Below are 12,757 nucleotides of genomic sequence, written 5' to 3'. Positions count from 1 at the left end.
GGACAAGGGGAAATGGTTTAAAACTTGAAGAGGGGAGATTTAGGTTAGGAAGAAATTCTTTGAGGGTGGTGAGACCTTGGAACAGGTTGCCCAAGGAAGTTGTGGCTGCCTCCTCCCTGGAAGTGTTCAAGGCCAGGTTGGATGGGGCCTTGAGCAACCTGGTCTGGTGGGAGGTGTCCCTGCCCATGCAGGGGGGTTGTATCTGGATGACCGCAGTCCCTTCCAACCCAAACCATTCTATGATTCTATGATTATACTCTAACAAAGAACTGTGGATTTGGGGGGAAAAAAATTCATGGTAGAATGTGTTTGGAAGTATAAGTAAAATGGTACAAATATACCACAATAAATGAAATAAGTTTAAGCATGTTCCCAGTAGCAGAATAGAAACTGTGCTTCCTTTGCTATCCATCATGCTGCAAATGCAACCAACAAGACAAAACAGATAAAATGGCATGTAAGATCTGCACTGATTTATTCCTTTGATTTGTTATTTGGTAGAAAATAGCTATCCATAAATAAACCCAAATCAAGTCTGCTATTGCTTTCCAGCAGCAGGAGGGCAGACTATAAGATTGGGAGCTTTTCAGATGTTATTTCCCTGCAATGCTGGTGGTCTTAGGTTCCTGGCCTTTTTAAACTCTTCTCAAGCCAGACCAGCATAACAGGGACTGGGAAGAATTAACACCATTACAATGGTAAGAGTCCAGAGCATTATTAGCTACACCTAAAGAAACAGATCATGTTTCCAAGTTATATTGAAATATAGGAATATTTCATGGCAATGTGTAGAATCAGTTTAAACAAAAAACATCAGTCACCATAAAGCACATTGTTGCTTTCAAACACTGCAGACTGGATAAAAAATTAACATGTAAGAACATGAAATTTAGCAAAGCAAAAAGAACATAACCAGAGCTTCTGAAAACACTCTATAAGATGAACATCTAGTTTATGAAGCACAGAGATACCACACTAATCTGTTAATTATCAGCTTAATTCTACTTGACTTCAGCATATGCAATTCCCAGCAACAACGGAGAGCTGTAAGCATATACCAAGACAACATACAGTATAGTAAATAAAATGTTGATACAAATGTGGAGCTTTCTAATAATTTTCCCCCTATAGGTACTAGGTTTAATGAAATTCTTTAATTGCCTGTATTCTTGGATACATGGCAGACTTTAAGGACTGTAAAAATAACACTAAGGAAATTAAAATCTTGAGCTTAAATTTTGTGTGCCAAGGTTGCAAGAATGACAGGAAAGATAACTGTTGTATACCAATGCCTCACAATATCACCATAAGTTCAGGTCTGCAGTTTGCTTCCTGCTTCCTAAGAATATAGCTCTTTCTAAGAGTACATCCAAGTTGTGCTGAAGCAGCACTGCCTATCTTGTTATGTGCACCATGTGACCCTACAATTGCTACTTTATCCTGATTAAAATGCAACATAAGGAAAAATTACATTCACATTCAACATTCCAAAACCTAGAATGCTGTACAATGAAACACAGACATGCTGTATTAGTTGTACATACACTGATATCTTAGAACACAGATGAAAGAATAATGAAATTACAGCTCGAATTCCTGGTATCCTAAACTGTAACTCCCTTCTCTGCATTGCACAGCTTTATGTGTCAATCAGATGGGATTCTGGCTTTTCTATTTTTATTCATGCAAACTGCATATCTTAAGGTCTTAGACAAAAATTTGATGAATCATCAGTGATTTAATTTTATGAACTATACACAAGTATTCTAACAATATTTTTTTTAGGTGGTTACTAATAGAAACTAACAATCTGATCTTTCCCTCATTTAAGCAGTAGTTCAAACTCAAACACCAGCTCATTCGGAACAAATAAAATTTAACTCATGTTCATGTTTTCAAAGGCTACCTAGAGGACACTGCATATGGACCAAACAGGTAAGTTTGATTTTCCCATCTTGTTCTGAGGGCATCAGTAATTGATCCAGATTTAGGGTTACACCATTCAGAAATGAACCAGAAAGCCTTTTCAGAATTTCTCTCCTATTTTCCTACAGAAATATCCTTATCTCAGTACAGTATCACTAAAAGCTAAGCAATAATGACTTTTTTTTCCCAACAGGCAATAGATGACAGACTAATAGCTATGATACTCTTAAGTCATCTATAAATCTATGCCTGTTTTAAACAGGCATTTCCATAGTCAAAATGCTGGTCATTTTTTTATGTCTTCCACCCATCCCGTGCATGGGGAGTCCAGAAAATCAACGTAAAATAGAAAATTGTGAGCCCCACTATGGAAGCTGAGAGAAAAGTTGCATAACATCTCATCAAATTGCTATCAGCAGACAAAAGTTGCTGAATCTGGACCAGTATATTCTACTTGCTCCAAATAAGGTGGTTTCTTCAAAAGGGAGGTTAAGCAAATGCATAAAGTTGATACAGAAATCCTACATCATCAGTGACAGAGAAATTGCTTCACAACTGGAACATAAATGAACAATATCTATACAATAACTTGAAGTGAGACTCAGCAACAAGTGTGAACATAGTAAGATACAGTGAAAAGCTTTATCTTCATCATCTTCCTCAAAAGACGTGGGGTCTTTGGAAGTTCCTTGGGTTTTGAGTATTTTAAGCAAAAAATAAAAAGAACAAGCAACCCTCAGAACTGCCTGTATCTCTGATAATAAACCATTGAACTCAGTCAACTTAGAGTAACACTGATCACCTGTATCTAAGTGAACATTAGAGTCTCCTAATTTAGATTACATTACTTTTACCATGTCCTCCCATCACTGCCTCCCATGAGGCAGTGTCTTCCCCACTGCCTCATCTAACCATTTCTTGGTCAGATGGCTGATACTTGATGCCAATCCCACAGGAGATGTGTTTGCCATTGAGCTTTTCATTCAGTCAGTGCTTACCGCCCAGAAAATGCAGTATAAATAGTAATAAAATGTTCATTTAAATCATCTTACATGCTCCTAAACCACTTCAAGGGGTAAAGCACTACAAATACTGAAATTCAGCATCAGACAAATGGAATGCTTTCTTGTTCACATGCAAAGGCTCTTTAAAGAAAATGCATCTGACTGAGGTCCTAAGCACCAGCAGAGCCACCACAAACACACCAGCCTGCCCAAGTCCTTGCAGAAGACAGGAAAGCAAGAAGCTCCCCGTTAAAATTTTCCACATCCGACTTCCTCCAGCCAGCTCTTGTTGGTACCTGGGACTCTTGGGGGTTTTTTCTGGATTACAATTGGTGAGGCACAGCAGCTCTCCCTGCTCCCTGCAGCTGGGTGGCAGCCCTCTGACTGACTCCCTGGTGAGGAACATGTTAGAAAGCTCACCCAGGGACTGAGGTCTTCCCGGGCAGCTCTCTCCTGCCAGTTCTCCAGCCAGGCTGCTAGGGCCGGGAGGGCAGACCACACAGGCTGCTGCAAGCACTGCCCCAGCAAACGTCCCCACTCTTGCAACACACCAGATTCCCATGCCTGGGGAGCTGCTGGTGTAAATAGTCCCTCTCTTTTCATCCTTGGACCCCACCTCAGCAGAACATTTGTACAAAAAGAAGTGCACACTTAGCACACATTGCTGTGCTACAAAGCAAGACATTAAAGACTCGTTCAACCAGGGATTCACTTACAAGTACATTCAAGAGTTTTAATTTTTTTTCTGGAAACACAGAAAACACCACAGGGGAAAAAAAAAAAAAACAACACACAAAAACATAAAAATACACACAAAGACTCAAAGACCTTTTTATCCAAGCAGAGTTGTGCAGTAATTATTTCAATGCTGATTGAAATATTTCACTGAATATTGGGAACTGGTGTGAGTACAAAGTCTGGTAAGCTTGTCCACCTAAATTAAGCTTTAATTTGTGAAAAATTTGGCCTTTAGGATGAATACCCTAACAAGCCCTGGTTATTTCGCAGCCTGAAAAATAAACTAGCTTTTCATCTGTCCCAAGTACTCCTTGAACATCTTGGGTGAGCTGACAGCAAGCTTCTTATTTGTTTTTTACTCCTGGCATTTATAAAAGAAGACAGAAATCAAAACACTGATGTTACTTAACAATTTATGGGTTTACTTATCGTAGACCTGAAAGTATCTCATATTTGCTATATAAGCTCTTTCATTCTTATATACTTGCCTTATCAGACACCACACATCATTTTATGGCTACAACAGCACATGGAATCCACAAGTATCATAAACCATTGCTCTTTGTCTGCAAACTGATGTGTGCCAACTACAGTGTATAAGATAATGAAACACTTCACATATTATTGGCAAAGTATATGAGCTGTTAAATATGGGACCTCACAGTCTTACAGCCAAACACCTGGCAAAGTTCAAATGAATTCCACAGGTTTGGTAAAAGCTCATTTTTCGTCACTTATTCCATGTCTACTCAGAGGCGTTTTGGTTGTATAAAAGTCAAATATTTATAATTCAGTGCCTGGGGAGGAGCATCTTTCACATCAGCCTCCCCAGAGGAAAGGCAACCCAAAGAGCATCGCTTAACATTCTTCAAAATAAGCCTTCCTTGGATGTTGAAAAGGTTTGGCAAGAAAGGCATCCCCCAGCTAGCATTTTCCCTCCTGGTTTTGCCCTGTCTCTGAACTGAACTTGGATCAGCAGAAAATAATAAAAAAAACCTTTCTAGACACCTTCTGTTCAAGGCAAAACAGGAAGCTCTGTCATAAGTGAACCTGCTCATCACTTACCCTCTTCAACCTGAGAAGTTCAAACAGCCTGGATGAGTCACTGAGAATTCATTTAAAGAATTACTTTAAATAAATAAAGCCAAATAAATCCCAAATTTCAAAATCATGAAGCCTAACCACATGTCTGAGCATCTCTTCAATGAGGTTGTTGCTCTAACTTAGCATGAACACTGCAAGGCTCCTTCATGTACACGGACAGCCTGCTTGCAGGGTCAAGTGGTTTGAAATTCCCATTTGCCCTCAAAAAGTCTGATGAGTGCTCAACACAGCTTTTGTTTGCTAAATGCATACTAACATATGTGAAGAGCATTCTTTTTCCATACCAAACATTTCCATGTCTCTGGTATATTTTGCTGCACAGGTAGGCTCACTCATAGCCTACTGTCACCTTGAAAGCAACACACATGGCCATGCTAACAGGGAAAAGATCTCAGTTCATCTGCCATTACAGCTGCTTGTAATGATGTCCTGGCGATTCTCTTTTCATAGTTTTATGATTTTAAGACATAACCTTGTGCAGCAAAATGCATCCTGTCAAAACTAATATCACAAAGTCTCTTGGAGATGGGTCACTAATGAACAGGAGATACACAGAACTGAATGGATCCAGTGATCCAAGGAACTTGATGCTCCTGTCTAATCTACTTGAGCTCTGTAGGAGGATAAAATCCAGCACACTCTTGGTCATTTCATTTAAAAGTCTATTGAGGGCCTAAAAGCACATAGCTGAGAAAGATACACTACAAAAAACAAGAATTCTAGTCAAGAGGACAAAAGGCATTCAAGAACCTCTAGCACCTAGGACATGTGATAACCAAAGTTACTCCCATCCAACAGCTGTTTAGTGGTTTAGACAAAACCAAACAGTGGCTTCACTGCAGTGGGTAGACAGATGTTTAGAGATGGAACCACATGGCCAGACGAGTAGAAAAGGCAAGCAGTTTTGCTAGGTTAACACACCAGCAATAACAGAAGCAAGGACCCACGTCCAATTCTGCTCAGCCCCAGTTGCAGTTCATCAGGTCAGTCCAGGTCGCAGCCAAGAAGCCATGCAGGAAGCACTTGCACTTTGGCTATCTGCTCTGTCTGCAAAGACAGGAGTCCAGACAATACAGCATTTCATACAGTCACTACATTAGCAAATGCAAGCAGTTTTTTAAGTAATAATATTTTTAAAAATTAAAAAAAAAAAAAAAAGAAAAAAAAAAAGAGAGAGAGAGAGAAAACACAAAAACACAACTACACGTGACAATTGCTCATGCTCCTTCGGCCCGTAAACAAAGTTATATTGCAATGTGGCTTTGAAATATGAACAATCCCACAATCTCAGTGGCCTTGGCCTCCTTGAGATCCAGTCTTGAAATCTGGACAAACCGCTCTTGACTTTTTTCCTGATGAATGCACACAGCCAGCCAGCTGATACAGCATGGGCCTGTGTTCTTCAGATGATTTTGCTCCCAAACACCATGCACGCAGTCGATGCAGGACAATACTCAGCGAAGGAAAACTGCAACACACGCGGTTCAAAAGGCCAATGCAGTCAATTGCTGCCAAAACCCAACATCCAAACTACTCGTTCTAATCCATTTGAGCTTGTTGTCTCTTTGCCTTACATAAAGATCATTTGAGAACCCCTCTAAAGACCAGCGCACTTGGATTCTGTGCACATCCCCCTCTGTCACCATGGGATGACCCCTGGGCAGGTGGCTCTGTGCTCCATGAAAAAGCCCGAGGATGCTGGACAGTGCCAGGGACCCCAGTCCTGGAACTGCAGTTGCCTTGCCCAGACTCACCAGGGCCCCCCCCATTCCCAACCGTGACCCCAGAGCCACTTTTACCACAGTTCGAGGCCATGAGTCTGTCACAGTCTCCAGCCCAGCCTGACCCGGGCCGCAGCTCCTTTCAACCCCTCAGCTTGGCGGCCCTGCCCGGCTTGGGTCTGACCATCCCGGGGCTGCATCTGACCCCGCTTTTCCTCATTGACTCGACCCTGTCCCTCACCCTCACCCTCGGCCCGGCCCCGTCCCCACGTCTCGGCCGCCGGCCCGCGCCCACTCCGGAGGAGTGAAACTTGACAAGTCGCCACCTCCGGAAAACACGGGACAGGCGACGCAGCCCCCCCTTGCGCGGTTCGCCTGGGCGGAAAGGCGGCACCGCCGCAGCCAGGCTCGGCACCAACGCCGGGGAGGAGGACGCTCCCCCGGCAGCCACGCAAGGGCCCAGGGGGCAGCCGCGGCCCCCGCCGAGCCGCCGCCAACACCGCGCCGCCGCCCGGCGGCTCTGCCCGCCCCAAGCCGTTGGGCGGGGCGGCATCTAGCGGCCGCTGCCCGCCACGTCCCTACCGCGGGCGGGGAAACGGGGGGGGGCTCGGCCCGGCGGCAGCTGCGGGGCCGAGGCGGGGGCCGGGGCCGAGGCGCCGGGAGGCAGCCGGCGGGGCGGGCGTCGCGGCGGGCGGGCGGGCGGCGAGGGAGCAGGTGGCGCCTCGCTGCCTCCTGGGCTGGTGCCGCTCGGTGGTCTCCCGCCGGGCGCGGGCGGTGGCTTCGAGCCCGGCTGCGATCCGTCTCCTTTCGGGTTGTAATTCACCACCGAGCGGAACCGCGGCCTGCTAATTAAACGCGACACAGGTAGGAATGCGGCCCCTCCGTTAAGGGCCTTTCCCAAGCTGCGAGCTGGACGGCGGCCGAAGGCTTCCCCCTCCTCTCTACGAACCTTCCTCACAGGCACCCCCACACCCGTGGAATCACAGAATGGTTTGGGTTGGAAGGTGCCTTAAAGATCATCGGGTTCCAACCCCCCTGCCATGGGCAGGGGCACCTCCCACCCGACCAGGTTGCTGAGAGCCCCATCCCACCTGGGCTTGACCCCCTTCACAGAGATCCCTTCTTCTCCTAAAGCAATCCAGTTAGAGAAAATTATGCGCAATATTACAGGAAATTACATTTAGCAACCGTGTAAGAAGCTTCTGGGTCAACAGTGGCCACCATTGGTGGTCAGTTCCATTCTGGGTCAGTGACCCCACCATGGCGTTGGCAGGAAGCGATGTGGGGTAACCAGGATGGAAAGGTGGGGCGGGTAGGAGACGGGGTGCATCCTGGCACGGCGGCAAAACACAGGCAGCCACATTGGAGGTCACACCAGGGGTGGGATCTGAAATCCCTCTTCTGGGTTAAGAAACGGCACATTAGGATTAACGGCAGCAAATGGTCACAACCCAAGTTTGAAATCTCTTCTGAAGGAACAGCATCTTCACTAATCCAGTTCCCACTATGAGCACAGCAGGGCAGTGGTTCAAGGATGACTCGGAGGGAAGGCTGCCATTTCCTGACTCACCATCCCCGCTTCCTGTAGCCTGGCCTTTCAAGTCTCTGTCCCGTTACCAGCTCCTTCAGTGAACCCTCTTATCGTGTCGAGTGTGGTGAAGTCACAGGCCCCCACAGACTGTGTCTATACATACTCTCCCTCCTCCATGTTTTTGTCTGGAAATTTGTTGCTCATACTGCTCCTATGAACATTTTTCTCACTGAGATCCAAGTAAAATTATTCATAGAATTATTCAGGTTTGCCAGTAACTGTGTGGATTATGGGAGTTTATTGAATTGTTTTGTACCTGTGGGTGTTCTGATGCTACAAAAAGGGCTTCCGACTAGGTTTTATTCATAAAAAGTTGAAAACTCATCTCATAGTGCTCTTCCTGGCAAAAATGCAAGTAGAATGAATGCAGAAACATTTAGTGAAAAAACCCTCCCATTAACAGCAGATTTGAGATAGGGATGCTACTCCCAAATGATAAAACAGTATTCCTCATTATCTTGGTGATGCAGTGCATATTTTATCTACCTCCTCAGGAAAAAAACAAAAGCAAAAAAAAAAAACAAAACAACAACAACAACAACAAAAAACAAACAAAGAAAAACAACTCCCAAACAAAGTACTGAAGAACAGGCCTAAATAAGAACATATACTGAGGCATTTCACAGTGAGAGGTCACAATCTTTTAGTTATAATCTTAACCAATTGGCTCTGTCTGTTTTAGTCTGTACAGGCAAACCTAATCAACAACTTCACACAGCATTTTGCAGAATGCTAGCTTTAATCTTAAAATACATAAATTGCCAGGGAAAACTGAACATAGTCCCTGATCTCCTGTGTTTATTTCTGTAGAAGCCTTTCCTGCAGTTCTACCTAAGTTTACTCAAGTGTACAACATTCTAATGAAATAGGTGAAATTCACCTAGGTGACATCTCACTCCAGTGGGGCTGTGAGCTTGCCTTGGGTAGCCTTAAGGAGGTGTATTCTGAGCCCACTTGGGCTGGACCTCTGTACTAATTAGTAAGGAAATGGGCAGGGAAAGCAGACATTCTTCCCTCACCTGCTGTGCCAGGACATTCAGAGCCCTTGTCTGAAAAGTGAAAACATGAGCCCTTTAAGCCTGGCACAAGTCTGGGAAATTACTTTGTAGCAAGGAAAAGCAAGTCGAGATCAAAAGTGATTCATTTTCTATGCCAATACTCAGACTCTTGAAGTAAAGAAAGCAAAATTTTCCAAATTTCGTCAAACAAAGGAATTCTCATGCAAAGCAATGGGGAAGAGGCAATTAGTAGCAAGGATGAAGAAATAATGAAGAAAGGAAAGCAAAGGAGAGGAGAGGAAAGACAGAAATATGAAGAGAAGATATTATGTAAATAATAATAGTGAAATTCATTATGGAAAAATGCTGTTAATGCATCTGTGTTGCAACTAATATATAACTAATAGTAAACAAAAAAATGCTGTGTGAGAATCAGCAAAACCTCACAATATCAGAGAAAATGGGCACAAATGATCTATGAAATGATAGTACATTAAGGCATCTGGCCTGCAGTACTCAAGGATAATTTCAGATTCCTGATCCCTGCACCTTTCTTAACAATATCCCAATTCCATATCATGGGCAACCTTAGTGAGCACCAACCCTACATGGTAATTAACTCTTGCAGGAAGGAAATGCAGGTGCAGAGATTAGAAGGGCCCTACAGAGACTTTTGACCCGACCTCCATTTATGCCAGGGGCTTGCTTTACCAGGGAAAGTGCCTTACTGTATGCAGATACAGCCATAGCTCTGCTCCCACTTGAGGTGCTCTATAAAGTCTTCTTCTGGCTCTCATTGCTGAGCTCAACTGGACATCTCCCTAGTCGTACCTGCAGCCTTGTTTTTCCATCCCACACACTGGAGGGACCTAATTTTCAACATTTACTGTAGACCACTTTTTTATTTTCTTTGGTCTTCCATCTCTGCTGCTACCAACATGCAAACAATTTAAGAAGAATTCTTTCTGGCTGAGGGAAACAACATAAGAAAGAAGGGAAGAATAGACACAAAATGAGTGTCTCTGTCTGAGAAGGGTTCCATTTGAGGCAGACATAAAAAATACCAGCAGCAAACAAAACCAGAATCAATTAACCCGTACCAGAGAAATTACTGAGGACTACATGAAAAACAAGATGCAGAGTCACAGAGCTTGGCCTGTCCTGAGAAAGTCAGGGAGGCTGTTGACAAGTAGGTTTATCATTCTGTGTCCCACCAACCTTGTATTACAGCATCCAGCAACCATCAGCCCACCCAAGTCCTGCTGCCAAAAGAGCTCTATGTTCTTGCTGACAAATGTAAAGAGTTGTGGAAAAATATGTCCAAACCCCAAAGCCTCACACACAGCACCTTACTTTTTTTTTTTTTTTTTTTTTTTTTTTACTATTATAAAACCGCGGTATAATGTGGTTTAGAATAATTTCCAAAATCATGGCCAGACCCTAATGAATAATTTTTTTAAACAATGTGGATATTTCTCTTAACATGTTGAGTATATAATTTTAATTTCTTCATTTGGAGTTACTCTGTGCTGACAGGCATTATGTTCCTTTCAAGAGACAGCAGAGAACAATGCGTCTGCACTCAGTCAGGAGGCATCTTCTGGAAGGAGGAGGAAATTGTGCTTTTCCAAGAGTAATTAAGCAACAAGGAGGAGTACCCTGTAGCACAAGTAGAGAGAGCAGAGCTCAGAGAAAAGCAGAGGAGACATCCAAAACTGAGAGCCCAAGCTTCCTCCCAATACCCCTCCCAGGATACTAAGAGGGAAGACAGTGCTGGAAGCCACTGAAAATTGTGAGCTAAGAAAAAGACCAGAATATAAGGACAAATTGGCCAATGGGGAGAAAGGAGAAATAGCTTAAGAGCCTTTCGTTTCCATTGTCTCCAAGTTTCTCCTTTTTTAAAAAAAAAAAAACATTGTTCTAGCTTATTTTCTAATTCAATCATGTTCTCTTTGGCAGCACATATACTAAAATGTGAATGATATGGACGGGACTAGTATGGCACCTGCACAAGTTGGTTTACTGGGGTGGTGGGAAGGCTGCACAGTACAGGAAAAATATTGACATACTGGAACAAGTCCAGTAGTGGCCACCAGACTGGTCAGGGGGCTGGAGCAGAGGTGTAGGAGGAGAGGCTTATAGAGATGAGTCCATTCAGCTTGGAGAAGAGGAGGCTCAAAGGAGACTTGACTACTAAAAACACCTGACCCTCAAGGTACAGAGAAGACAGAGCTAGACTTTTCTTGTAGGTGAACAATGAGAGGCAATGGACACAAGTTGGAGCATGAGAAATTTCAATTAAATATAAGAAAAATATCTTAGTGTGAAGATGGAATACTGGCAATAGATGATGTGGGCTATACATCTTTGGAGGTTTCAAGGGCTTGACTGAGCATGGCCCTGAGCTACCCGATGTAGTTAGACCTCCTCTGATCAGGGGTTGGACTAGAAGAGCTCCAGAAGGCCCTTCCAACATAAATTGTTCTGTGATTCTGTGAAAATCAGCTCTCTGTATTTAGAGAGCTCATGTTTTCAGAAGTTCTTCACCTTAAACATAAGAATCTCTGTTAGAGATCCAGACTACTCAGGCTGATGATAGAAATACGGCATTTTTGTGAATAATGTTTACATTTTATACTATTGTTGGCATTTCAGGTAAGTATTACTCCTTATTTGTATGCCCTGAAAAACACTGCTGCTTGGGCACATGATTCACCAAGCTATTTTAAATCCTTTCTGTCCTGCTCTTAGCCCCTGACTGGTAGCAACACTAATGCCTTTCTTATTGCTCATACCCTGAGCATTAAAAAAGTTTCTACAGGTAGATGTAGGAATGTGCAGGTCTGCATGATTGCAGAACACATAGTTTATTTCCCCCTTTTTTTTTTTTTTTCCTTAAAGGAAACCTGCATCCTCATCCAGTTCTTAGCCTGTCTTCTACGTTACAAATGAGCTACAAGACAATTAGGTTCCTTTCCTGCGTATGCACACACTCACAGTCACATCTATAAATATATACATTGCATAAGAGACATAATATCAAGTCTTGTGCATTTATTATTTCCCATCTCCTGGTTTCACAGAGCACCATACCCTCTGCATTTGCAGCTCAGTGACTCAGCAGTGGTCCCCTCCTTGCTGTGCTCAGCAGCTGTACCCAGTGTGTCTCAGGGAGCTCTCTGGGGTGCATCCTCATTGAGATCACTCACACAGGACTACAGTGCCTCCTGCTCAGGTGCAGCCTTCATAGCCCTCTCTGTTGCATGGGTGGCTTTGCCCTGTACACCCAGGACAGCCCTGGCACACTAGAAACTCCTCTCCTGCACATCAAAGCTGCCAAAATGTCAGAGGACGTGGGAGTCACACACCTTGCCGTGCCTTCCCTCAGTGCCAGCTTTTGTATCTGCTGTACAAGTAAGAGCTTAATATTGGGAATAAAAGAAGTCAGGAGTCTGATGTTCTTTGAGATTTGCCACAGACTCACTCTCTGATCCTCAGTAAGCTTCTTCAGATCCACACCTCAGCTCCACCATATACAAGAGGGCTGATGATAGCAACATTCCAGCAGAAGCTGTGAGTCTTCACATCTGCAGAGCTCTTTGTGAATATAAACCACACAAAAATACAAATTTTTTTCTGTAACCCCTTCAAAATAAAAGATAAAGAAACTGGTAA

General features: G+C 43.7%; 1 long non-coding RNA gene across 1 annotated transcript; it reads left to right on the top strand.

Moving 5' to 3' along the window:
- The first annotated feature begins 7,120 nt into the window (after nucleotides 1–7,120).
- Nucleotides 7,121–12,757, top strand: LOC139793185 (uncharacterized). The gene is made up of 2 exons (XR_011724535.1): nucleotides 7,121–7,357; nucleotides 10,638–12,757. It is a non-coding gene; the product is annotated as an uncharacterized lncRNA (long non-coding RNA).

Source organism: Heliangelus exortis, chromosome 2, assembly GCF_036169615.1.
Source record: "Heliangelus exortis chromosome 2, bHelExo1.hap1, whole genome shotgun sequence".
NCBI classification, from domain to species: Eukaryota; Metazoa; Chordata; class Aves; order Apodiformes; family Trochilidae; genus Heliangelus; species Heliangelus exortis.
This window is presented reverse-complemented; position numbering and strand designations above follow the sequence as displayed.